This window comes from Osmerus eperlanus, chromosome 23, assembly GCF_963692335.1.
Source record: "Osmerus eperlanus chromosome 23, fOsmEpe2.1, whole genome shotgun sequence".
Taxonomy (NCBI): domain Eukaryota; kingdom Metazoa; phylum Chordata; class Actinopteri; order Osmeriformes; family Osmeridae; genus Osmerus; species Osmerus eperlanus.
The window spans coordinates 11,220,209-11,247,615 of NC_085040.1; the positions used below are offsets into that span (position 1 = coordinate 11,220,209).

A 27,407-nucleotide genomic window follows, 5' to 3' on the forward strand; every position below is an offset into this window, starting at 1 on the left:
TTTGGATCATTGGATAAGTACTGGCCAAAGACGGGAACCCATGCCTAAACCCAAAACTCTGAACCTACGCCTAAACCTAAAACTTGGGTCTAATGCCTCAACTTAACCGAGGGGCCTCGGACCTAAACCCAACCCTCTCGCGATTTCGGACCTGACATATGGACCCCCAAGTAACCCTATCCCGACCCCTCACCCTAACCTCAACCATTTGGGACCTGTACCTAAACCCAACCCCTCTATACCCTCTCCTCCCATCCTTGGCTTCCTTCTTTGGATGGTAGGTAGAGACTGACTAAGCCCTGTGGGCAACAGTGTTCCTCGCCCCGTGGGTGTCGGCTCTGTATGGTCATCTCTCCTCTCTCTTCTCTCCTCTCTCTTCCCTCTCCTCTCCTCTCTCCTTCTTCTCTCCCCTCTCTCACACCCCCTCCTCACGCCTCACCACCCCTCTATACCCTCTCCTCCCGTCCTGGGGACCTCCCTTTGGATGGTAGGCAGAGACTGACTAAGCCCTGTGGGCAACAGTGTTCCTCTCCCCGTGGGTGTCGACTCTGTATGGTCATCTCTCTCTCTCTCTCTCTCTCTCTCTCTCTCTCTCTCTCTCTCTCTCTCTCTCTCTCTCTCATACTCCTTTCTTACCCCCATCCCCCTGGAATCCGTTAGATTCCATCGCTCTGAACTCGTATCTCCCTATCCTCTCAGTCCTGAAGTCTTCGGACACCGATTATCTCAACCCCAGAGGGGCAGTGATTCTCAGACTGACGTCTATTATAGATACAAAAAAGTCCTAGACCTGTCCCACCGGCGCTCCTTTGGATCATTAGATTAATACTGACCAATGACAGGAACCCATGCCTAAACCTAAAACTTAGGACTGACACCTCAATTTAACCATGGGACCTCGGACCTAAGCCCAACCCTCTTGCGATTTTGGATCTGACATATGGACCCTCAAGTAACCCTATCCCGACCCCTCACCCTAACCTCAACCATTCGGGACCTATTCCTAAACCCAACCATTGGGGACCTATGCCTGACCTCAACCCCTCTATACCCTCTCCTCCCATCCTTGATCTCTTTGGATGGTAGGTAGAGACTGACTAAGCCCTGTGGGCAACAGTGTTCCTCGCCCGTGGGTGTCGACTCTGTATGGTCATCTCGCCCCCCCTCTCTCTTTCTTTCTGTGTCTCTCTCTCTCTCTTTCTGTGTCTCTCTCTCTTTCTGTGTCTCTCTCTCTTTCTGTGTCTCTCTCTCTGTGTCTCTCTCGGTGTCTCTCTCTCTCTCTCTGTGTCTCTCTCTCTCTCTCTGTGTGTCTCTCTCTCTGTGTGTCTCTCTCTCTCTGTGTCTCTCTCTCTGTGTCTCTCTCTCTGTCTCTCTGTCTGTCTGTCTCTCTCTCTCTCCCCATTTGGGACCTATACCTAAACCCAACCCCTCTATACCCTCTCCTCCCATCCTTGGCTTCTTTCTTTGGATGGTAGGTAGAGACTGACTAAGCCCTGTGGGCAACAGTGTTCCTCGCCCCGTGGGTGTCGACTCTGTATGGTCATCTCTCCTCTCCCCTCTCGCTCTTTTTTTCTGTCTCCCCTTTTCTTTCTCTCTCTCTCTCTCTCTCCCTCATACTCCTTTCTTACCCCTATCCCCCCTCCCCCTGGAATACGTTAAATCCCATCACCCTGGACTAATACTCTCCCTATCCTCAGTCTTAAAGTCTTCGGACACCGATTATCTCTTAACCCCTGGTGGGCAGTGATATTCAGACTGATATCCATCACTCATGAAGACCAAGGATCAGATTACTAGTTAATCTTTAGGACCTTTATATGATCCCAAAGTCTTCGGACACCAATGGTATCAACCCTGGGGGCCATAATACTGTTGGACGGATCGTCGATTCTCTCATATCTATATTTGGAGACGGGGTGAGTGAGATTTAAGCGCGAGTGCTTTCGTGGGGTCTCACCTTAACTGTGGTCCCGTCGGGGTCCCACAGGGTGTTTCCTCGTTAATGCTACCACACCTAACCCTAACCCTAAACCCTAACCACAACCCAACCCACCCCCCCTCTTCCCCTTTTCTTTTCCTAAACTCAACCTTCCCCTTCTTTTTCCTCTCCTGCCTTTCTTCCCCCCCCCCCCTTTCCCTCCCCCTCCCTCCCTTGACCCCTCCTTCTTCTGCTCTTCCCCATCCCCCCAACCCCAACCATTACCTTTCCCCACCTGGTACCCTTCACTAACATAAGCACTTTTTAATATTCTTATCTGGAGCACTTTTTTCTACTGTGACTTGTATAATTTTTTTTTTTCCCTACCCTTATCTTCTTGTATGTTTTCTTACTCTTTTTCCTCCTTCCCCTTTTTCTTCTTTAATCTTCTAATTTTTCACTATGGGTTTCTACATATGTTTAGTCCCTGTGCCTGTGCACCCTGGGTAAAAAATAATTTTACCTAGACATTCCCCTTACCTAACTGTAGTGAGGTCCACAAGACCACACGGAGCCAACATCTTGCCACACCTGAAGAGTGATTCAATCACATCAGACAAACCTAATCAGCCCTTGTGACACCCTCAGTATGCTGATTACCCACCAAACGCCGATGCAAAGGAACCATAGAATGGGGGGGGGGGACCTCCCCAATCTACCTAATCAGCCCTCCTGCTAGCTTGCAAGCTTCAAAGGGCCTGATTTAGACAACACGTCTCCAGCGACCATTTGCTATCCGTTTCGGCGGCGATTTGAACAAAGAACATACCTTGATCAGAACTTTTGAGGAAAGTCTTGAGACTTCACCTTTACCACAAGAGTACAAGGTGGATAATTATGAGAGGGATATTTGTGTTATGTTTGTTACTTTGTTTTAATGTTGTGTTCACTGAAATCTTGATTCTAGTAACAACTCCTTCTTCCTGAAAGATAACCACGTCATTCTTGGTATCTACACGAAGCTATCATAATAAAACAATCATTCAACTATATTTTGTAACTGTACCAAGATGTCCAGAACAATATTTGAACCATCGAATGATCAGCCAGAGATCAGATCACACCTTTGGTAGGTGTGAAGGAAGGAGGGGGGAGTTGAGAACCCAGCTTCCCCCAATCCACATCTGACCCCAGACGGGTCCTCCCTCGAACTGTATAAAGCCCTAAGATGACCATCAATCTCGGACTCCAGCGAAACCGACCATGGCATGAACGCCATCAGGATTGGCGTTCCAAGGACGTCGCCAAGCTTCTCCTGAGATTCAACTTTATAGTGATCGCGACACTATCTGGACGTTTCAACAGAAGAACCAAAAACGCAATTCCAAATGCGACTTCACTGAGATCCCGCAGACTCAGTCACATGACCCAGCGCAGCCGCGCTGTGACTTCAGATTCTTCAAATGGACCTTTGGCGCAAACCGCCCTCAACATCATTGATCAACCCCTGATCAAACGTAACTATGGCTAACGCTCTTTCCTCCTCGACATGGCATTGGCGTGAGCTCTGTTTATGATTTGTAAGGATGTAATCACTGACTGTACAATTTCTGCCTTTCTTTAAGTTAGACCATTTCATTCTGTTCATTGAAACCAATCTCTCATATCAAACCCATAATCCAACTTTTCATAAGATCTGTTTACCTTACTTGAATAAATTCATTGTAAATATATTTTGACGTGCGTGTTCACTGATGTTACGATTGGCTCTACTCTTAGAACGAATTCATTCCTAAAGATGAGACTGATTATTACATATTAAACATAGGATTCCCTAATGTCCTAAACCAATATTAGGGTGGTGCCCCAGACTTTATGATAAATTAAGTATTTCTATCTTTAAACGAGCAAACCCCGCTACATAACCCTAACCCTAGCCCGAAGGGCACCTAAAAGGCAAATCACCTTTGGAGAAAGCCTGCTCTGAGCCCTCCCCTTTCCACCCTACCAAGGGGCCTGTGGGGGACTCTCCACGACTTGGCGCCTCCGCACACACATCTTTAGAACCAACACATAGTCCCCAGCCTCCATCACACAGCCAAACCACCTCCTCTCACGCACACACATCATTCAAACCCTCCTACCATATAGCTCGCCCCTCACGCAAGGTGGCGGACTGGACGATCAAGGGCACCAAGTCCCATCTGTTCATTGGGGATTCTAACCTCAATAGAATCCCCTCCTTCCAGAACCCTAGGGCACAGGTGGACAGCTACCCTGGGGCCACTTTCTATCATTTCCAAAAGGTTTTAGAAAAAACAGACATACACCCACACGCAGAGGTGGTGGTCCTCTCGGTGGGTCTCAACAACAAGGACCACGACCCATACCAGACATCACTGAAACAGTGATGAAACATCTATGTCCCCATCATGAACCACTCACCACTTCTCACCCCACAACAGAAACAAAACATCAAGATAATGAACGGTTACATCAGCACACATCTACCCACACTCTTTGAAATACCGAAGGACTCATTCCGCACCACTAGGGACACCATTCACTGGACACCGGAAACAGCAACAGCAATCTTCTCACACTGGTGTGCACAACTAAATTTATAATCACCCCTACCCACAACCCGGATACCTCTAACATCACCACTCACCTATTGACGACACACACATCTACTGCCCCCCCTCTCTCCGCCTCTCAGCTCTCTCACGCACCACTACCGTCTAACTCCAACATACTGAATCTGTCCAAAACATTTCATCCGACACTAACACAAATAGCGCTGCTGGAGAGGGGCCTCACCTTCATTCCCCGCCCCACCACTTTTGACCAGGAGGAACTTCAAAGGGACATTCACAAATACCACAGACGACTCAAGATTTTGGACTACTTTGACTTCACGGACAATGACATTCACCTGCCGTTTATCAAGCCCTCCACCTGGGAGCCCAAACTCTCCCAGGTGGATCACCATATCAGGCACCTCATTAAGACAGACAGAAGGACATTAGGGGACCACAACAACACACAGACGGACAGACCAGACAACCTCACGACCACACTCCGAGAATCACTACAAACACTTAAAAACAACACACACATAGTCATCAAACCAGCGGACAAAGGATCCAAGATAGTCATTTTAGATAACCATCAGTACATCTTTGAAGCAAACAGGCAATTAAACAACAACAGACATTACAAGATCATACCGGACAGCATACAACCACAGACACAGGTTAACCTGTTTACGCTCCTGTTTCGCCCGCGAGACAAAAATGCTGCCTCCCCCTTCCTCAGTTACGACGCACTAAATTCTAAAAAATATATTTTTTAGACGCTACACATGTTATACATCGTTGGAAAGCTACGATTCTTGTGCTTCCATTGAAATAAACCAATTCAAGATCAAGTCGCAATAGCAAGCAAAGTCAACGTCTTTTTCCGGTGAACATTCCTTCAACAATGCCAAAGAAAAAAGTTGTACTCACCCTAAGTTGTTCAAATAGGTCCAGGTGTGCAAATCATGCCATCAAAACTTGATCTGCGTAAGTCCCAAGGGTTCAAAGTATCTAACCATGTAAAGTAATTCGTCCAAATACAATGTTTTACGTTCATGAATAGCCATTATCCTTTGTTTCATTATGCAAGTTAGCCGAAGGAAGAAACAACTTGTTCACATAAAAGTGTTATTTTCTCCGATTTATCAACGGAGTATTTACAAAATGAAGGTCTCAAAATGTCCGTTGAACCCTCCCCTTTTGATTGACACCTTGTTCGACCCAATAGGAGCTTCCATGCCCCGTTGACAGCCCTCTAAAGCCAACTAGGTCTGTGCGTCCTGCCCCCCCCCGCCCCCCCCCCCCACACTCGTTCTAAACAAATTTCTCGAACTGGCTTCGACTGGCTCTGAAATTAGCTCGTTAGCCTTGTAGCTGACAGCTAGCTGAAAATGCCAATACCTCATTTGTATGCGTCTGTGGAGCCTTCAAAATAACAGTCGATTGCGCAATATGGTTGACAGAATCAGTGTTCTTTGTGCGCCAATCCTTGGAATCAGATAAAGCACTCCAATGTGTTCATGCTTCAGTTTTTGTGTTTCAGTATTACTAATTAGGGATTTAGCTATTATATATGATATTTCTAAGTACCAGAGATGGGCCAGAGATAACAATTATGAAAAATAATACCTTTTTATTTGACCTTGACCTTGGTTACAAAGGGTCATTTTGGAGTCTCCAAAAGACCCTTTTAGAAAATTCCTGGATGTACTCTTATAAAAACATGTGTCAAATATGAATATATTGTGGTATTATGTTTGACTTTTGATTTGAATTGGGTAAGGCTTCAACCTGTGGTCCAATTTAGTCTTCCAGATAATACCTACCACCTCTAGGCCTCTTCAGGCCTCTGTTTTCAAAACAAAATCTAGGCGGAAATAGAAATTTTCACTTTCCTTGTGTTCAAGCTTCTATTACTCAACACTAGAAGGACTGACAGGGGTCCTGACAACAGGGGACATAACTTCAGAGTGTCAGCTTTCAAAAGAGATCATTTACATGCATGTACTCCAAATGGTTCAAGAACAGCTTCCAATTTACTTTGGGTATGCTGTTTAGGCGTTTTCAGGCAAATTTAACAGGAACATGAAAAGGTTAAACTCAGGACTATCATCAAATCACTTTACAATAGACAATACATCACAGCCAAACAACGGGACTACTTATACGGACCAGACACACCACGACAGAGACTATTTTACTTACTTCCCAAGATCCATAAAGAACCGGACACCTGGACCATTCCCTTTGAAGTTCCTCCGGGTAGACCCATAGTTTCAGACTGCAACAGCGAATCATACAACATATCGGAATACATTGACCACTACATCAACCCCCTATCCACCCGCCACCCCAGTTACCTCAAAGACACCTACCATTTCCTGGAGAAGCTCAAGCCCATAGCTGTTCCCTCCCACACACACATCTTCACCATTGACATTGACAGCCTGTACACCAACATTAACACCACTATGGGTGTGCAGGCTGTCAAGTCATTATTTCAAAAACACCCAGACCCCAATAGACCGGATCAGGACATTTTACAATTACTCCAAATTAGTTTAGACAGCAATGACTTTTTATTTAACAATAAACACTATCTACAGATATCGGGAACAGCTATGGGCAAAAAGTTCGCACCCGCCTATGCCAACATATACATGGCTGAGTGGGAGAGAGAAGCGCTGTCAAAGTGTCCACTACAACCATCATTTTACTACAGATTTTTAGATGACATCATAGGAGCATGGCCACACGACATCAAACATTTCACGGAATTCATACGCATACTCAACTCACATCACCCGTCAATAACAGTAAAATACATAATTGACCCACAGCAAATTCACTTTTTGGACACCACAGTATATTTTCACCCAATAAATACAACACATAAGACACTACAGACACGCGTATACTTTAAACCCACAGACACACACGCCCTATTACACAAACACAGTTACCATCCCAAACACACATTTAAAGGTATAGTCAAATCACAAATAATCCGGTTTCATAGAATATCTTCTCACAAAGAAGATTTACACATAGCCATCTCAACACTATTTCACGCACTTAGGCACAGGGGATATTCCAAACGGTTTCTGCGCACAATCAAGAACGACACTTTGGCAGCCAAATCCTACACTCCAAACACAAGCATCAGTACATACACAACCCGCAGCACGGTCCCTCTCCCTCCTTTCCCCATCCCCCCCGAATCCCTCCCCTTACCCTAAACCGGGTCCGTATCCTGCATCCTCCCCCAACCCCCCTCCTAGCCCTGAACCTTCCCGGGACCCTGCTGCGGGACCTCATCCAACACCCCGTCACTACCCCATCTTCAATTCCATCCGCCGTCTTAAACCCCAACCCAACCTTCCCTTTAACCCCACTCTGCCCGCCCCAATAACTACACCCAACCTGGTCCCTCACCCTAACCCCAACCCCTCGGACCCCACGCCCAACCCCAACCCTCCCTGTAACCCCACCCCTCCCTTTAACCCCTCTCTGCCCGCCCCAAGAGCTACACCCAACCTGGTCCCTCATCCTAACCCCAACCCCTCAGACCCCATACCCAACCCCAACCCTCCCTGTAACCACACCCCTCCCTTTAACCCTAGGCCTAAACCCAACCCTCCCTTTAAAAGTCCCTCCGACCCCATACCCAACCCCAACCCTCCCTGTAACCCCACCCCTCCCTTTAACCCTAGGCCCAAACCCAACCCTCCCTTTAAAAGTCCCTTCAACCCGCCCTCTAACCCCACCCTGCCTTCCCATTCCCACCCTACCTTTAATCCCCTTCCTTGTAACCCCACCCCTCCCTTTAACCCTAGGCCTAAACCCAACCCTCCCTCCGACCCCATACCCAACCCTCCCTGTAACCCCACCCCTCCCCTTAACCCTAGGCCCAAACCCAACCCTCCCTTTAAAGGTCCCTTCAACCCGCCCTTTAACCCCACCCTGCCTTCCCATTCCCACTCTACCTTTAATTCCACCCTGCCTTCCCGTCCCCACCCTACCTTTAATACCCTTCCTAATTCCCCACTGGTTGTTTACCCGCCCTTTAACCCCACCATCCTTCCCGATCCTGATTTTAAGAATACTCAGGATTCTGTTTTCACCCCCCTGGCCCCACCACCCACAACCAACACCGGCACACCGTTCACCTCAGACACCGCCACGGACCCGTTAATAATCATTCCCCTAGTCACCACATTTTCACACAAAACTCGACCCCTGCAACATGCACTCAAACACAACTTCACCACGGCCCAACGCACATACCCCGCACTAAAACCCTACAGGATCATTTCGGCATACAGAAGAAATAAAAGTTTAAAGGACATACTCATACACACCAAATTCAGCACCATGCCCTCTCCAGCAGCCAAACCTCATACACTTCACTATAAATACAGAAAATTCATTACAAACCCTCACAGCCACACATCAGCTCCGGTCCCGGACAACCTCACCTTACAAACCTCGAACGCCGTATACATCATCACCTGCACCCTCTGCCACAAACACTATATAGGAGAAACCGGCTCTTCAATAGACACCAGACTCAAACAACATCTGTACAACATCTCACGGGCACACCTACAAACAACACTCGTCACACACTTCCAGGAGCACCCCGTCACTCACCTCATCATATCTGGTGTGGAGTCGGGGTCCGGGTGGTCCAGTGGACAGCGGAAACACGCCGAAAGAAAATGGATCACACAGTTAAATACAATTACACCCCTGGGACTGAATGAAAAAACATAACACTCTTCATCTCATACAGGACCTACGTCACTCATAAATAGACTACACCTTCAACAATACTTACCTTGATCAGTATCATCCACTCATCCATCGCCACACAGCACCTGCAAAAGAACAAACACATTACCTCACAACACTTTGGAACATATACATGTACCCACTCATACATATTCTTACGCATACATTACTTAAAATAATATACACACACATAACTCACCTGACTATGTATCCATACACACGCACACACTTACATACTGTCACATAGATCTACACACTAAAGAACAAACTCAACAACACCTACCTTGGTCCTCCAATCCTCAGCACCATCCACTCAGCCATCACCACACAGCACCTGTAAAAGAAAACACACACATTATTTCACAACACGTTTTTTGTACTTCTGTTTTCCTTCCTTTCTTTTTTTTATATATTTTTAAACACAGAAATGATAGGCCCGCGCTTTTTAAGACCATCCAGTTTTTCTCTTTAACCCTACCCTAACCCAAACCTAACCCTTACCCTAACCCTAAACCCTAACCCTAACCCTTCCGAGTGGGAGGTGAGGGATTCCTGGGGAAAGAGAAAAAAGTTATTAACAATACCAGGAATCAGAAAAGAGTGTATATATGCACATACTTACTTACCTGTGATACTTACCCATGATGACCAGTGGGGGGCAGAAGGGTTCCTGTAGGACAAAAAAAGAAAAAAGATCAACACAGATCTAAAGTATAGGGTATTTAGTGGTTTACTTACCTGGGATACTTACCTGCTAGGATACCTACCTGGATGGGAATATAATAATCCTCCTCTTCACCTTCTTTACTGGGGACACAAAAAAACATTGAATAAAAACACAGGACTTGTGCCAGTGCAACTCCAGCCCATCATTGGGCTGAGACCTTTCCACAAACCTAACCCTAACCCTAACCTCTATGAGGTCAATAACTGCCGCCGTCTGGACACTCATCTTGTCCCCCACTTTCTTCGTCATGGGGTTGACTCCCTTCACATGTGCGGCCTTGAGTGCGGACCCACCTGGACGCCCCGACAACGCCGCGCATGTGAACAGAAATGGATCTGGAGACTATCCTCACTCTACCCCAAGGGCCTCAACGCTCGCCCCTTGGCTCCACCTTAATCACCTGCCTTTAAAGAGGACCCGGTGCTTCACCATCTCAATGGCCGCTGGCACGGGCCTCAAAGAAACCCCCGCCACCCCCGGACACCAATGCCCCTGATGCATCGACCACCACCTCACGCCTGCGTCAGCTTCCGCGGCTGAGCGCGCTTTACTCCGCTATACTACCTTCCCAAAGGCCCCCTTGCCCCCCGTCAGCGCCTCCCTCACCACGGTAATCATCACCCCCTCCACGACACACCATCACCCCACCCACCTGAGCTTTGACACTGTTTCACTGGCGTGCCTAGGTGGATACAGAGACGGGCTATCCATGTGCCCACCTCTGTTTCCTGTCCCCCTGAGTGATCTCCTCCACTCCGGAGGTTGGGTGGCTTGCGTACCACTGGACACCCGGCCTGGGTCCCCTTTTGGGTTCCTGGAGGGGCCTAGCCCCTGTCTCTTGGCGTTGTATCCCGGGGTCCCTGGAAGATGCCAGTGCACTCACTCTGATCCTCGCTTACCGGTTTTCCGATCTGCTTGGTGATGGGATTTCTCAGACATACAACCCTAAACCTAACCCCTAAACCCTAACCCTTAACCCTAACCTAACCCTTGGACACAGGATGTTGGATGAAGACTTGAACATAGGTTATTGGAAGAAGACTTGGACACAAGATGTTGGATGAAGACTTGGACACAAGATTTTTTTATTCTGATGACCTTAGCAATGGGTAGTGTTAATGTCTTCGGACAACAGTATGTCATCCCTGGGGGTTGTTAATACTGATAGGCTCCTATTTGCCAATAGGGTCAGGTTGGAAAGAAGAAAACAAGTCATGGACATAGGATCATCAGGAACAATACGTCCAAGAAGAATATGCTATGTAACAATAGGTGGTAGTAAAGTCTTCGGACAATTGTTTCCCTGAGGGTTACTAATACTACTCCTATTGGTCAATAGGTCTGGCAGTGGAAAGGGAGGAGCCTATAAAACAGACTCCTGCTCATTCATTCATTTCAGGGGGACGGAGTGAGTGGGGTTTCAGGTGCGCGTGCCTAATTGGGGTCTCACCTGTACTGTGGTCCCGTTGGGGTCCCACAGGGTGTTTCCTCGTTATTAATGCTACACCTAACCCTAACCCTATCCCCAGGAAAAAAGGTGAAGAGGAGGATTATGTTCCCATCAAGGTAGGTATCCTAGTAGGTAAGTTGCAATATGCACAAGTAGTCCTTCATGAAAGGGGCTGGAAGCTGCTTTCATTTTGCCGAGAGAGAGAGAGAGACCACCTTGGATTGTCAAATACCAAATCTGGATATGAATAAGTAGCCTATGGTTGTCAACTTATTTCGTACGGCCAAACCAGCATGGCAACGCCCGATCTCGTCCGATCTCGGAAGCTAAGCAGGGTTGGGCCTGGTTAGTACTTGGATGGGAGACCGCCTGGGAATACCAGGTGCTGTATGCTCTTTTGCTCACTTGCAATATGCACAAGTAGTCCTTCATGAAAGGGGCTGGAAGCTGCTTTCATTTTGCTGAGAGAGAGAGAGAGAGACCACCTTGGATTGTCAAATACCAAATCTGGATATGAATAAGTAGCCTATGGTTGTCAACTTATTTTGTACGGCCAAACCAGCATGGCAACGCCCACTTTGTGACACACAGGAAGTGAGTGCGCACAGAGCAGGTGGAGAGTGTTTGTTTCAGAGTACGTTTTTGTCGTGATACAGTGTTATTTCGTTTCTTTCTTTCATTTTTTGTCCGTAAATAGTTTTGTGTTTGTGTTAGTTGCCTTTCCCCCAGCAGCTGTTGCTGTTTGGGGGACTTTTTGTGGTTCTGTTTTATGTCGCGGACGGCTAGCATGGCAACGAACAATGGACTGGATTTAACAATGGAACAGCACATGGACAAAAGGAGTGAAGGAGGATTGGACAGACAAACGAAAGACAAACAAACATCTAATGGAGCAAACGTGCCAATTGAAGGTAAAGAAAAGGAGAGAGTTAAGGACGGTGACAAAAATGGGAAGGAGTTGACTGTGGAAGTGGTGGTGGAAGGAACTGAAAACATTTCCACAATGGACTTGTGCAAGGAGGTGAAGAAGCAGTGTGGAGTGGTGCTTGGCTGCAGGACGAGAGGTATGAGCTGACTATGAAGGAAAATGACGGGAAGGTGAACCTCATGGATGGCATCAGAGTGAGAGGGGCTCTGGTGCATGGCAGTGACATTGTAAACAATGAGATGGTGGTGTCATTCATCAACCTGCCGGTGTATCTGCAGGATTGCAGAATTCTAGCGAGGCTGGAGGAGTGGGGAGTACAGGCCATCTCGACTGTTCGGCGTCGGGTGTGGCCTGGAACGGAGATTGTGGATGGGACGCGCTTTTTAAAGGTGCGTTTTACAGAGCAGGTCCGTTCGCTCCCATATTCCACCAAGTTCGAGACATTGAGGGGCACAGAATACTTTCGGGTGATCCATGACCGGCAGGTGAGAGTCAGTAGGCTGTGCATAAAGCCGGGGCACATTTTTAAAGACTGTCCGGATTTCAAATGTTTTAAATGTGGCAAAACCGGACATTATGCCAGGGAGTGTGCACAGCGGAGCAGGGAGGATGAAGATGGAGAAGGGAGTGAGCGGGGAGAGGACGTCCAGACAGAGGAGCTGAACGAGGAGGAAGGAGAGGACTTGGCTGGCAAGGAGGAGGAGGGAGGCGGCGAGCTCATGACGGGACAGAGCTCGGGAGCAGAGGATGCGAGCGTGGTTGGAGGGGACCAGGACGACACCCAGGACGAACTGGACGACGAGATGGAGCACGAGGAAGGGGCAGAGGAGAGCATGGAGCAAGGAGCTGGCAGGAAGCAGGAGAGGCCCGGAGCGACAGCTACGGCGGAGAAGCGGCGGAAAGCAGTGGAGAAAAGAAGGGAGAGAGGCGAGGGCGAGCCGCGGCTGGAGGGGCTGCCACAGAGGAATGTGGGCCACAAAGCGCGAAAGAAGGTCGAGGAGGAGGAGGCTTTGAAAGGCGCAGTAAAAGGCTTATTCATTGTGGCGCAACGACGGCGGGACGAGAGGGACGCTGAGAAGGACCAAAGACGGGGGCTGCAGAGTGGCGAACAGCTGGGAGATGGCAAGTGACAATTTTAATATGATTGGTTTCATTTCTTTCTTTTTTGGTTTAGCTCTCATGACCACTGTAACGTCTGTAAATGTTAATGGCCTAAGAGCCAGAAGGAAAATGAAGGAACTGGTGTATGTATATAGGAGTGACATTATGTGTATACAGGAAACAAACTGGGATGAGGACAAGGTGAAGGAAATGAGGGAGGAATGGGAAGGTGACATGTTTCACAATAATGGGGCTAGGAACGCACGGGGGGTGGCGATTTTAATTAAGAAGGATAAAGTGGAAGAGGCCAGGGAGGTGTACAGGGATGAGACAGGGCATATTTTAGTCATAGAGTTCAGATATCGGGAGGAAGAATTTAGATTAATAAATGTCTATGTGCCAAACAGAGTTAGATAGAGATAGTTAGAGGGGTACTGCAGGAGTTAGAGGGGTTGGTGACTGAGAGGTGCATACTAGTGGGGGATTTTAATACTAAATGCAGTAGATTAGATGTAGGGAAAGGGGTTGAGTTTAGGTGGGAAATGTCAAGGGGTATTTTGCTTAATATGATGAGGGACAATGGATTGATAGATGTTTGGAGAAATGAGCATCCAGATATGAGGGAATTCACGAGGAGGCAGATGAGGGAAGGCGTTTTGAAACAGAGTAGGATAGATTTAGTTTTAGTACAGGGGGACATGATAGGTTATGTGGATAGTATAAGACACCAGGGAAATAGCTTTAGTGATCATGATGCAGTTAGGTTTAGAATTAAGGTAGGGCAAGAGGAGGTAGGAGGAGGATTGTGGATATTGAATGCAGGGTATATTGAGGAGGAAGAGTATGAGCAGCAGATTAGGGAGTTATTAGGTAGGGAAACAGAGAGGGTAGAAGAGTATAGGGAGGTTGATAGGGTGGATGAGAGGGTAGGGGAGAGATGGGAGGTGGTGAAGGATATGATTAAATCAATCAGTATCCGGTATAGTAGGAAAAGGAAAAGGAGGAGGGTGAAGGAAGAACAGGGTTTGAGGGAAAGGCTGAGGGTGGAGTTAAACAGGGCCGAGGATGAGGAGGGGTATAGTATGGAGAGTTATTTGGAGGCAAAAATGGATTTAGACAGGTTTGAGAGGGAAAAATGTAGAGGGGCAATTCTGAGGAGTAAGGCGGTATATGCTCTGGAGGGGGAGAAATGTACCGGATATTTCTTAGGGCTGGAGAAGAGAAAGCAGAGTAGGACATACATACATGAAATCAATAATAAGGAGGGGGTGACAACAAATGACTATGTGGAGATACTGGAGAGGGTGCAGGAGTTTTATGGGGAATTGTATCAGAGAGGAGGAGTGGATGAGGGTAGCATGGAGGAGGTGTTGGATAGTATGGAAAGTGAGTTAGGGGAGATGGATAGGGGGTGGTGTGACAGGGAAATTAATGTGGCAGAGGTGATAGAAGCGATAGGGGGTCTGAACAGTGGGAAGAGCCCGGGGAGTGATGGGATAGGGACAGAGTTCTACAAAGTGTATAAAAACGAGGTGGCACCAATTTTAGTGGGAGTTTTTAGAGGGATGGAGAGAACAGGGGTGGTGCAGAGTAGAATGGTAGAGGGGGTAATCACTATATTGTACAAGAAGGGAAGTAAATTAGATCTGGAGAACTATAGGCCAATTAGTTTATTGAATGTAGACTATAAAATACTGACCAAAGTGTTGGCAAATAGGATGAAGAGGGTCATAGGGGAGATAGTGCAGCCAACACAAAGTTATAGTGTGCCAGGTAGGGATATAGCAGACACATTAGGGACAGTTAGGGATGTGATAGAATACTTGAAGAGAGATAAGATAGGGGGAGTTGTAATGGGATAGACTGGTATAAAGCATTTGATAGGGTAGAGCATGAGTTTTTGTACAGGGTATTGGGGAAGGTGGGGTTTGGAGACAGAATGGTGGGTTGGGTGAGGAGGTTATATGGGAGTGCCAGGAGCTGTGTAAAGGTGAATGGAGTGTTGACCGATAGATTTGAGGTGGGGAGGTCTGTGAGGCAGGGATGTCCTCTATCTGCACTATTATATGCCATCTGTGCAGAGCCTCTGGCCACACTGATTAAGAGGGATCAAGGGGTGACAGGGATTGGGCTGCCATATGGAGGGAGATGTGTAGTCAATCAGTATGCCGATGATACCACAATCACGGTGAGGGATGGGGAAAGTGTGAAAAGGGTGTTACAGCTGGTGGAGAAATATGGACAAGCGTCAGGGGCAAGGATTAATAAAGACAAGTCGGAAATAATGTATATAGGACGGGTGGAGAGAGAAGTGGGGTTAAGGGTGGAGGAGAAATATATCAAGGTGTTGGGTGTGCATTTAGGAGTGGACAGTCAGGAGGCACGGGATGTGACTTGGACAGGGGTGATTAATAAAATACGGACTGTATGTATATCGTGGAGAGGGAGAAGATTGCGTTTAAAGGGAAAGGTCATTGTGGTAAATAGTTTGCTACTATCAGTGTGTGTATATGTGATGAACGTCATTGACATGCCAGAGTGGGTTATGAAGGCTCTGAATAAAATAGTGTGTGATTTCATGTGGGAAGGGAAAGGTGTTAAAATTGCAAAGAACACTCTGGTGGGGAAATGGTGGGTGGGAGGTCTGAACTTAGTGGATTTGGAAACGAAGAAGACTGCACTGAGGATAAAAACTGTGAGAAAATATATGGTGGGACTATGGGTGGAAGGAGTTTTTAAGGAAATATGTTGATGATGTGGGAGGGATGGGGGACAGTGCTTGGTACATGGGGTTCAAGCAGTCAATGACGGTTGGAATACCAGAGATATACAGGGAGGTGCTGGAGGCTTGGAGACGGATTCTGCCAAAGGTGGAATATGATTGTGAGACTTTAACTGGGATTGTGAATCTGCCTCTGTTTTTAAATGAGAAGATCAAGTGGAACCAAAAAACTTTGTATGAGCCCAAGTTCTTCTTAGGAGGCATAAAGCAAGTGAAGGACATTGTTTATGAGGCCATCCCGGGATTTCTCAGAGGGAACTGTATATATGACACGGTGTGTGAGAGGGAGGGAATGTTGAGCAGAGAGGAAGTTTGCAAAATATATGAAAAAATCAAGTCAAGCATACCTTTGGAATGGGCCACTCTCTTGCAAACACAATGTGTGTTTCATAGGGATGACTGTATGCCGGTGATGTATGTAATGGAGGATGGCGAGAAATGTATGATGGACAGTATGAGTGTAAAGAAAATATATGGATGGTTAATTGGTAATATGTTCAAGGAGCCAGCGGTGGAAAAGGTGTGGAGTAGAGTTTTTGTGGATATGGAGGTGAAGAAAATCTGGTCAAACTTAAACATAAAATATAACACCATTGAATGCGAAAATAATGACTTTCTGATAAGACACAACAGGGTATACACAAACGTGGTGCTACATGCTATTAATAATGAGGTGAATGTAATGTGTGATGGTGGTCATGAGAGCTTTTTACATTATTTTTTGGATTGTGTTGATTTGGTTGATTTCATCAAGGCCTTGTTGGTGGAGAACTGGAGTTGGGAGTTGGACTTGGAGGATGGGTGGAGGCCTTTGTTTTTGTTTGGGGTGTTTGCTAAGAGCAAAAAAGCTAATCTGTGTTTAATTAACTTTGTTTTAAGTCACGCCAGATATGCTGTGGTGCTACGACGGAACTTTGCCCACTTTGAAGGGCGCAAGGTCAAGATAAAACTCTTGTTTAAAACACTCATGAAGAGAAGCATTGGACTTCTTTGGACTTATGGTGGAGTGGAGGTAAAATCCTTCTTTGTGCATGGGAATACATTAATTTCTGAAGGCAAAGGGGGAAAAATGTTAATCAATTGCTGACGAAGGAGTTGCTTTGTAAATAATGTTCCGTGGGAGAAGTGGTGGTGGTTTTTGTGTGTGATTATGCATATATGAATATCAGTGTGTATTGTAAACTTGTGAATTGAAGAAAACACCAATAAAAAGATTTTAAAAAAAAAGGCAACGCCCGATCTCGGAAGCTAAGCAGGGTTGGGCCTGGTTAGTACTTGGATGGGAGACCGCCTGGGAATACCAGGTGCTGTATGCTCTTTTGCTCACTTGCAATATGCACAAGTAGTCCTTCATGAAAGGGGCTGGAAGCTGCTTTCATTTTGCAGAGAGAGAGCGCACCTTCGATTGTCAAATACCAAATCTGGATATGAATAAGTAGCCTATGGTTGTCAACTTATTTTGTACGGCCAAACCAGCATGGCAACACCCCTTTCAGGAAGTGAATTCAGGAAGTGTTGGACAGAGAGCAGGTGGACTGTGTGTTTGTTTGGAGAGTTTTTTTTCCTTCTGTTTGCTACACTTTTTCATCTGGTTGTTACTTGTGTTTGGATTTGAAAGAGGTGTTCACTGAAGCACTAAATCCCCCAACAGTTCTTGCTGATTGGGGGACTTTGCTAAGAAGATGGAAAATATAATGGTGAAGAAGGCGGTGAGCAGACAACAGGATGAGGATGTTGGAGGTAAAAGAGCTGACCTGAAATTTGAAAAGGATTTGACTGTAGCTGTGGAGATTGCCGGTGAAGAACGGATTACAATGATGGAACTGTTGAGAGGGATAAAGGAAGTTTGTGGACTGGTGTGTGGCTGCCGCTTCAAGGACCCCAAAAGGTATGAAGTTACCATGTCAAACTTAAGAGGGAAGGAGAAATTGGTGGATGGCTTCAAAATAAGGGGATGTAACATTATGGCGAAGGATCTGTCGATGGATGAGATGGTAGTCTCGTTCCTAAATCTGCCGGTGTACATTTCTGACGGAGCTATTGTGGAGCGGCTTACTACATGGGGTGTGGAGGCAGCTTCACCAGTGAAGAGGAGTTTCTGGCCGGGGACAAGGATTGCAGATGGAACACGCTTCCTGAAGGTCAAGTTTAATGACACTGTGAGATCTCTGCCGTACTCAACAAGATTTGAAACAATGGAAGGCATGGAGTACTTTAGAGTGATTCATGACCGTCAGGTCAAAGTGTGCAGACTGTGTATACAGCCAAGGGAATGTGAAAGTGGGGGAGATCGTGGCTGTGCTGGATGTGGGAGGGATGACGGGCAGTGTGTCTGTTCCCAGGCGGGTGGAACGGCTGGAGCTGCCCACCCCAGGGAAGAAGGAACAGGAGTGGTGGAGGAGACTGAGTTGGAGGAAAGTGGCAGTGAGGAGGCGTTGGAGGAAGACGATGCGGAAGAGGAGCATATGGAGCCTGAATCCGGGCAGGAGACCGGAGTGGTGGGGGAGGATATCGGTGCCAGTCTGGACTGTGTGCTTCTTGAGAGCGAGGAGGAGCCAGACAAAGCTGATGCAGATGAGCAGAGAGAAGGAAAGGTGACACGTCCTGGGGTGTCTGCAGCTGCTGGGAAGATGATCTTTGGAGGAGCGAATCCTGTGGGAGGTGACAAACGGAAGGGTTCACAAGAGGAGCCGTCAGGAGAAGGGTCCTCAAATGGAGTAATGGGGAGTGGCAATGGAGAGCCGGTGGTGGTAAAAAAGCCATTGCCGGCCCGGAAAAAGAAACAGAGGAAGGACAAAAGCTCTGAAAGATAATGGGTGGTTGTGACACTTTTTATCTTGTTCATTATGGTCAATGTTGTTTCAATCAACACAAATGGGCTTAGAAGCATGGAAAAATTTGAGCTTGTGGTTGAAGCTTTCCCAGCGGACATTTTGTGCCTACAGGAAACTCATTGGACCGAGCAGTGCATGGGAGATGTTCGACAGAGATGGCATGGACAAATATTTGTGAGCAATAGGGGAGAACGAGTGTGTGGGGTGGCTATTTTGGTCAGGCCGGGTGTGGTGTCTGGAGTGCATTTATTGTACACGGACACAGGTGGGAGGGTGGTGGGGGTGGGGTTTAAATTTCAGGGGGTGGAGTATGTACTGTATAATGTGTATGCTCCGAATATAGAAATTGATAGACGGACACTGTTTATGTCTCTGGAAAGGTTGTGTGTGGGGAATTGTATGTTTGTCGGGGATTTTAATGTGAAGATGGATAGGTTGGATGCCTCAAGAAGTGCATGCTTTGTATCAGACTCATCCCGTGATGTGTTGCGAAGAATAATGAAGGGGAAGGGCTTGGTGGACGTGTGGAGGGAGGGCCACCCAGATGAGCGGGTGTTCTCCCGGCGGCAGTGGGTAATGGGGGAGCTGAAGCAGTCACGTATTGATCTGTGTGTAGCACATGAAGCATGTGTACACCTGCTGGGAGGGATGGAGTACAGGGACGCATTCTTCAGCGACCATGATGCTCTGTCTTTCAGGTTGGGGAAGGTACGGGAGGGGAGGGGGGAGGATTGTGGTGCTTTAATACTGGTCTGTTGAAGGATGAGGGGTTTAGAGTAGCAGTGAAAGAGTGTGTGCGTGATGCCATGTCTGAACGTCTGTATGAATCGGATGTGTGTGAGTGGTGGGAGGGGTTGAAGGTAAAGTTTAAGCAGATAGCAATGGGTTTTGCTAGGCAAGCTGGTCAGAGGAGGAGGCGGGATGAGAAAGCCCTTAAGTCACAGATGGCCTTTGAGTTGGGAATGATAGAGGCTGATGCTGGATATGACACTGCAGAGTATTTGAGGGTGCGGGAGGAGATGAGGGCTGTGGACAGGCATAGGTGCACAGGGGCAGTGGTGAGGAGTAGAGCAAGGTACGTGGTGGAGGGGGAGAGGAGCACAGCATTTTTTCTTGGGCTAGAAAAGAGGAGGCAGCAGAAGGGTTATTTTACTGAGCTGATCGATGACCAAGGGGAGAGAGTTACAGATCTGGTGGGTATTTTAAGCACGGTACAGTCTTTCTATGAGAGTTTATATACTTCGGGTGGGGTGAAGGAGGAGTGTATGTAGAGTGTGCTGGAAGCTGTGAAGACAAGGGTGGCGGTGGAGGATGTGGGGATGTGTGAGGCTGATATCACGAGGGATGAGGTCACAGGTGCAATATCTGGGCTGAATTTAAATAAAAGTCCAGGTTCAGATGGCCTTACTGCTGAATTCTATGGTGCATTTAGTGGGATCCTGGCCCCTCTGTTGATGCGGGTGTTTGAGTGCATGGAGGAGAGGAGGGTGGTGCCTGAGTCAATGGCCTTAGGAGTTTTAACAGTGCTTTACAAAGGGAAGGGGAGTCATTTGAAACTTGAAAATCATAGGCCTATTTCTTTACTGAACATTGATCATAAGGTGTTGGCTAAAATACTAGCCAACAGACTTAAAAAGGTGATGGGAAGTATCATTGCACCTACTCAGGCTTATGGGGTTCCGGGGAGGGATATTGCAGACACCATATGCACTATCAGGGATGTTGTGAGGCATATGCAGGATGTGGGAGGGGTAGTGCTCTGCCTGGATCTGAACAAGGCTTTTGATAGAGTGGAGCACCGGTTCCTACTGGAGACCATGGAAAGGTTTGGGTTTGGGCCTAGATTGAGAGGATGGGTGGAGCTGTTATATGGGGCAGCACGAAGTGTTGTGAAGTGTAATGGGGTGCTGACTGACTCCTTTCCACTGGGCAGGTCTATAAGGCAGGGATGCCCACTGTCTGCAATGCTTTACAGCATTTCAGTGGAGCCCTTGGCAGCATTTGTTAAGAGTGATTGTGGTGTCCGTGGTGTGAGAATGCCAGGGGGAGGAGTGAGTGTCCTGCATCACTATGCTGACGATACAACATGTACTGTAATGGATGTGGAGAGTGTGAAATGTTTAATGAAATGTTTTGATATATATGGGAAGGCATCTGGGGCAAGGGTGAATGTTGAGAAAAGTGAAATGTTGTGTGCAAAAGAAATGGACATATCCACATGTAACGTTCCTTTTAGAACTGTCAAGGACTATGTGAAGGTTTTGGGTGTGAATATTGGGGTGGATGAATGTGAGGCCAGAGACATTACGTGGACTGGGGTGATTAACAAGATCAAGACCACTTTGAACTTCTGGAAACAAAGAAAATTGAAATTAAGGGGTAAAGTGGTGGTGGTGAATGCTTTGCTGATGTCTAAATGTGTCTATGTATTAGGTGTTTTGGATATGCCTGTGTGGGTGTTGAAGGAAATCAAGGGGATGGTATCTGGCTTCTTGTGGGGTGGGGGTGGGGGTGGGGGAGCGGTTAAGATTGCTCATGATGTTCTGATTGCAGATTATGTTAAGGGGGGGTTGAAATTAATGGACATTGAAGTTAAACTGAAAGCCATGCGGGTCAGGACAGTGAAGAAATGTTTGTATGGGGAGCAGGGTCATGGGTGGATGGAGTTTTTTCGCCACTGGGTACATAAGGTTAGTGGTTGTGGGGATTCTGGCCTGTTAATGTGTCTGAAGCCAGGGATGTATGTGTGATAGGTTAGAATAGTATAGTTTTCTTTTATACAGCAGTGTATTTCATAAAGTGATTTCATGCTTTAAAAGACAATGGTTAAAATAGGTTTACAATAAATGTGAATTCACAGAAGCCTCAAGGTAAAGAATTGTTCGTTATTTTTCATGTTAGATAAGTATGTCGTTTTGTTTTCAGGTCATTTCAGTCATATTATCGGTTATCAGCCAGAATGCCTGAATCCTGTGTTCTTTATCGATTGCTTATGTCTTTTACCCGCCACTAGGGGATTTCCGTGTTGTTTCTGCTCATTGCAATAAACCCCTGCAAGAGAGAAACAAGTACAAATCACTCTCGTGATTATTTCTCCTGTTTTCAGGTAAACGTTACCAATTGTTGTTTTCTTGTCACCTGTAATTGAGACGTTTTGCACTTGTCACCCGTAATTGAGACGTTTTGCATTGAACCAAGTTATTTTAACTAAGCTAAGTTAAGTTTTTGTGTGTATATTTTGAGAGTAGAGACACCACGTTTTCTGTGCCCATGAACCTGCGCTCCGCCATTGTGGGCCAGTACAGACAATGTGGTGGAAGACTATTTTGATATTTGTTGTATATTATATGTGAAATTATTTGGTCAATGTTGTTGTTCCAAGGTCGGACATTTGAAATGTTGATACAAGTGTGTTAACTTCATTGCAATAAACCCCTGCAAGAGAGAAACAAGTACAAATCACTCTCGTGATTATTTCTCCTGTTTTCAGGGGTGCAACATATGCAGGGGCACCTGAGTTTTATAAGGAGGTGTTCAGGGCTTGGGGGGAGCTTTTGCCACAAATTAACTATTCATGTGTATCAGCAGGGGTGATTTTGAATATGCCGGTGTTTTTAAATCCTGTGCTGAAATCAAGGGGAAGGCTTTTGGAGAGTAAGGTGTTCATGAAGGCAGGTATGGTGAGGGTTCGGGATTTTAGGTATGAGGTGATCCCAGGGTTCCTGACGGATCAGGCAATCCTGGACACTATCTGGGCAGTGGAGTGGGATATCGGCAGAGGGACAGTGTTAGGGGTCTTTGAGAGGTTAAAGGAGTGCTTCCCTAGGGAGTGGGTTGAGATTCTGGATAGTTCTGTGTGTGTGGGGGATGTGGGAACATTGCCTGACTTACAGGTGGGGACGGGGGAGTCTAGCCGGGCACTGTCCTCTGCCAGGGTAAAATATATCTACTGGGCTCTGCTAGCTGGGAAGGTTAGGGTACCTGCCTCAGAGAAAGTGTGGAGGTGTGTGTTTCCGGGATTGGATATGGAATGTTTGTGGGGTAATTTAATGGTGAAACTTAATAGTCTTGAATGTACACATTTTGATTTCATGCTTAGGCACAACAGGATTTACACTAAGGTGGTGATTCATCAGATAGACAGGTCAGTGTCGCGGGTGTGTGATGTGTGTGAGGAGGAGGATGAAAACTTGATGCACATGATGTTTGAATGCAACTCTGTGTCTGGGTTTTATGTAAGGCTTAACCCTTGTGTTATCTTCGGGTCATTCTGACCCATCAGCCGTGTGACCCACCGTCGTATTGCGACAAATTTACCTCATACAAAAACAAAGTGAAGCATTTTCTTTTAACCGTTGGGCTGTCTCAGACCCCCCACATTGCAAAGGATAAAAGAAAATTATTTTTATTAGTTTTTGTATTGGGTAAAACTGGGTAAACACAATGATGGTTCGTTATGAACCTTTGGGTCATGTGACCCGAAGGCAGCACAAGGGTTAAGCTATTATTGGCGTCATACTGGGGGGTGGAATGGATAGGAAGGTTTGATTGGAGGTGTTTAGTATTGTTTGGTGTGTGGGAGAGAGTGAGGGGTGTAAATATAGAGTTATTGAACTATGTGTTGTCCCATGCAAGATATGCAGTGTACTTAAGGCGGAACTTGGCACGTTTTGAAGCTAAGAGGGTAAAAGTGTAGGACATATTTGTGGGGATGTTAAAAAAGGATGTGGGACTGATGTACAAGTATGGACAAGGGGACTTTGAGAAGGTATTTTGAAGGATTGTAGATTTATAGAGAAGGAAGAGGGGGGGGGGGCTTGGTGTTTAGGTTTTGAGTGTTCTTTTGGTGGTTGTTTTTTTTGCTGTTTGTTTTCAGTTTATGGTTGTATTGAGAGAGATTGTTAAAGCAGGAATTTAACAGGTGATCAAGCTGGTAATTTGTACATGGTGTTCTGAGCTGTGCTCTGTGCTATATATATATATATATATATAATGTAAGCTGAAGTGTAAGCAAATATTGTAGATGTATTTTTATAATAAAAAAAATAAAAAAAACGCCCGATCTCGGAAGCTAAGCAGGGTTGGGCCTGGTTAGTACTTGGATGGGAGACCGCCTGGGAATACCAGGTGCTGTATGCTCTTTTGCTCACTTGCAATATGCACAAGTAGTCCTTCATGAAAGGGGCTGGAAGCTGCTTTCATTTTGCCGAGAGAGAGACCACCTTGGATTGTCAAATACCAAATCTGGATATGAATAAGTAGCCTATGGTTGTCAACTTTTTTTGTACGGCCAAACCAGTATGGCAACGCCCCTTTTAGGGAGTGAACCAGGAAGTGAGTGTTGAGAGCAGGTGGAGAGTGTTTGGTGTGGAGTAAGTTTTTGTCGTCTTACGTTGTTATTTTTGTTTCTTTTTTTCGGTTTTTGTTCATAAATAGTTTTGGGGTGTGTTAGTTGTCTTTCCCCCAGCAGCTGTTGCTGTTTGGGGGACTTTGGTTTTCTGTGTTTCATGTTACGGACGGCTATCATGGCAACAAACAACGGACTGGATTTGACAATGGAAAAGCACACGGACGAAAGGAGTGAAGGGGAAAGAAACCAAGGAGAATCGGACAGACAAAATGAGAAAGAAACGAGGTATGGCAAAGAATTGACAGTGGAGGTGGTGGTTGAAGGTACAGAGAACGTTTCTGTGATGGATTTACTGAGGGGTGTGAAGAAGGAGTGTGGAGTGGTGTTGGGCTGCAGGGTGAAAGGGCCCAGGACGTACGAGATTACCATGAAGGAAGAGGAAGGGAAGGAGAAATTGATGGACGGCATTAGAGTGCAAGGAGCGCTAGTGCATGCTAGCTGCATTGTTAGCAATGAAATGGTGGTGTCGTTTCTGAACCTGCCAGTATATTTGGAGGATGGGAAAATACTGGCCAAACTGGAGGACTGGGGAGTTCGGGCCATTTCGGCTATTAAGCGCCGCGTATGGCCTGGAACGGAGGTTGTTGATGGGACTCGGTTTTTAAAAGTACGTTTCAATGAACAGGTGCGGTCACTCCCCTACTCGACAAAATTTGAGACACTGAGAGGAGCTGAATTTTTCAGAGTGATTCATGACCGACAGGTGAGGGTCTGCAGATTGTGCATTAACCCTCGTGCTGCCTTCGGGTCACATGACCCAAAGGTTCATAACGAACCATCGTTGTGTTTACCCAATTTTACCCAATACAAAACCAAATAAAAATACTTTTCTTTTAACCTTCGCAATGTGGGGGGTCTGAGACAGCCCGACGGTTAAAAGAAAATGCTTCACTTTGTTTTTGTATGCGGTAAAGTTGTCGCAATACGACGGTGGGTCACAATGACTGATGGGTCAGAACGACCCGAGGAGAACACAAGGGTTAAAGCAGGGCACATATTTAGAGACTGCCCGGATTTTAAATGCTTTAGGTGTGGCAAGGCTGGGCACTACGCGAGGGAGTGTGTCCAGCGGAGCGGGGAGGACGCCGACGGAGAAGGAAGCGAGAGGGGAGAGGACGCCCAGCCAATGGAGCGGAATGAGAAGAAAGGAGAAGAATCGGCTGACGACGAAGGAGGAGGTGAATATGAGATGGGAGACAGTTCGGGAGTGGAGGACGAGAGTGAGGTCGGCGGCGAAGGCGACGGCGTGAACCAGGAGGTCGTGGAGGAGGACGTGGAGCATGGTGGGGAAACTGCGCACGGTGGAGGCGGTGCGGGCGAGGTTGTGGCTCTGGAGGACAGCAGCGAGGTCGGAGGGGCCAAAAACGACGGGGAGGACGATCTGGAACTGGGCTGCGACATGGAGCAGGCGGGAGGTGGAGAGAAGAGAGCGGAGGGAAGGAACGGAGGGAGAGGAGCACGGCGGGAGCTGAGAGCAGGCCCGGCCGTGGTGAAGTATCGGAAAGCGGTGGTGAAGAGGGTGGAGGGTGAGTCGCGGGAATTTACAAAGGGAATATATATTGCCCAGTATATAAGTGACTTAAAAAAGGGGGACAAGGTGCGGACCAGCTTCCTGAAGAAGGACCTGCCTACGGACTGATAGTGACTGGGGTTCGGGTGTGTTGACAGTATGGGGGCTATTATGAGAACTGGTGTGGGTGATGGGTATCTTGTGATGTTGGTGTGTGGTGTAACCATATGGACAATGTTTGTTTGAAAATTTGTGAAATGTAAAAACATTAATAAAAAGATTTTTTTTAAAAGCAACGCCCGATCTCGTCCGATCTCGGAAGCTAAGCAGGGTTGGGCCTGGTTAGTACTTGGATGGGAGACTGCCTGGGAATACCAGGTGCTGTATGCTCTTTTGCTCACTTGCAATATGCACAAGTAGTCCTTCATGAAAGGGGCTGGAAGCTGCTTTCATTTTGCCGAGAGAGAGACCACCTTGGATTGTCAAATAACAAATCTGGATATGAATAAGTAGCCTATGGTTGTCAACTTTTTTTGTACGGCCAAACCAGCATGGCAACGCCCGATCTCGTCCGATCTCGGAAGCTAAGCAGGGTTGGGCCTGGTTAGTACTTGGATGGGAGACCGCCTGGGAATACCAGGTGCTGTATGCTCTTTTGCTCACTTGCAATATGCACAAGTAGTCCTTCATGAAAGGGGCTGGAAGCTGCTTTCATTTTGCCGAGAGAGAGACCACCTTGGATTGTCAAATACCAAATCTGGATATGAATAAGTAGCCTATGGTTGTCAACTTATTTTGTACGGCCAAACCAGCATGGCAACGCCCGATCTCGTCCGATCTCGGAAGCTAAGCAGGGTTGGGCCTGGTTAGTACTTGGATGGGAGACCGCCTGGGAATACCAGGTGCTGTATGCTCTTTTGCTCACTTGCAATATGCACAAGTAGTCCTTCATGAAAGGGGCTGGAAGCTGCTTTCATTTTGCCAAGAGAGAGACCACCTTGCATTGTCAAATACCAAATCTGGATATGAGTAAGTTGCCTATGGTTGTCAAAGTATTTCGTACAGCCAAACCAGCATGGCAACGCCCGATCTCGTCCAATCTCGTAAGCTAAGCAGGGTTGGGCCTGGTTTATTCATTTAGCAGACGCTTTTATCCAAAGCGACTTCCAAGAGAGAGCTTTACAAAGTGCATAGGTCACTGATCATAACAACAAGATAGCCACAAAAACATTGCGAGTAGCCAAAACATGAAGTACACATTGTGAACAACCAAAGTAAGTGCCAAAGGGAAGAACCATAAGAGCATGTAGTTAACCTGTTTACGCTCCTGTTTCGCCCGCGAGACAAAAATGCTGCCTCCCCCTTCCTCAGTTA

The 27,407-nt window shown here is 46.8% G+C and overlaps 3 non-coding genes across 3 annotated transcripts; all 3 read left to right on the forward strand.

Annotated features, from left to right (window-relative positions):
* Positions 1–11,743: 11,743 nt before the first annotated feature.
* On the forward strand, positions 11,744–11,862 carry LOC134010152 (5S ribosomal RNA). The gene has a single exon (XR_009928302.1). It is a non-coding gene; the product is annotated as a 5S ribosomal RNA (ribosomal RNA).
* A 14,704-nt stretch (positions 11,863–26,566) lies between these two features.
* Positions 26,567–26,685, forward strand: LOC134010163 (5S ribosomal RNA). Its single transcript, XR_009928313.1, has one exon. It is a non-coding gene; the product is annotated as a 5S ribosomal RNA (ribosomal RNA).
* Positions 26,686–26,828: 143 nt separating this feature from the next.
* LOC134010174 (5S ribosomal RNA) lies at positions 26,829–26,947 on the forward strand. The gene has a single exon (XR_009928321.1). It is a non-coding gene; the product is annotated as a 5S ribosomal RNA (ribosomal RNA).
* Positions 26,948–27,407: the final 460 nt, after the last annotated feature.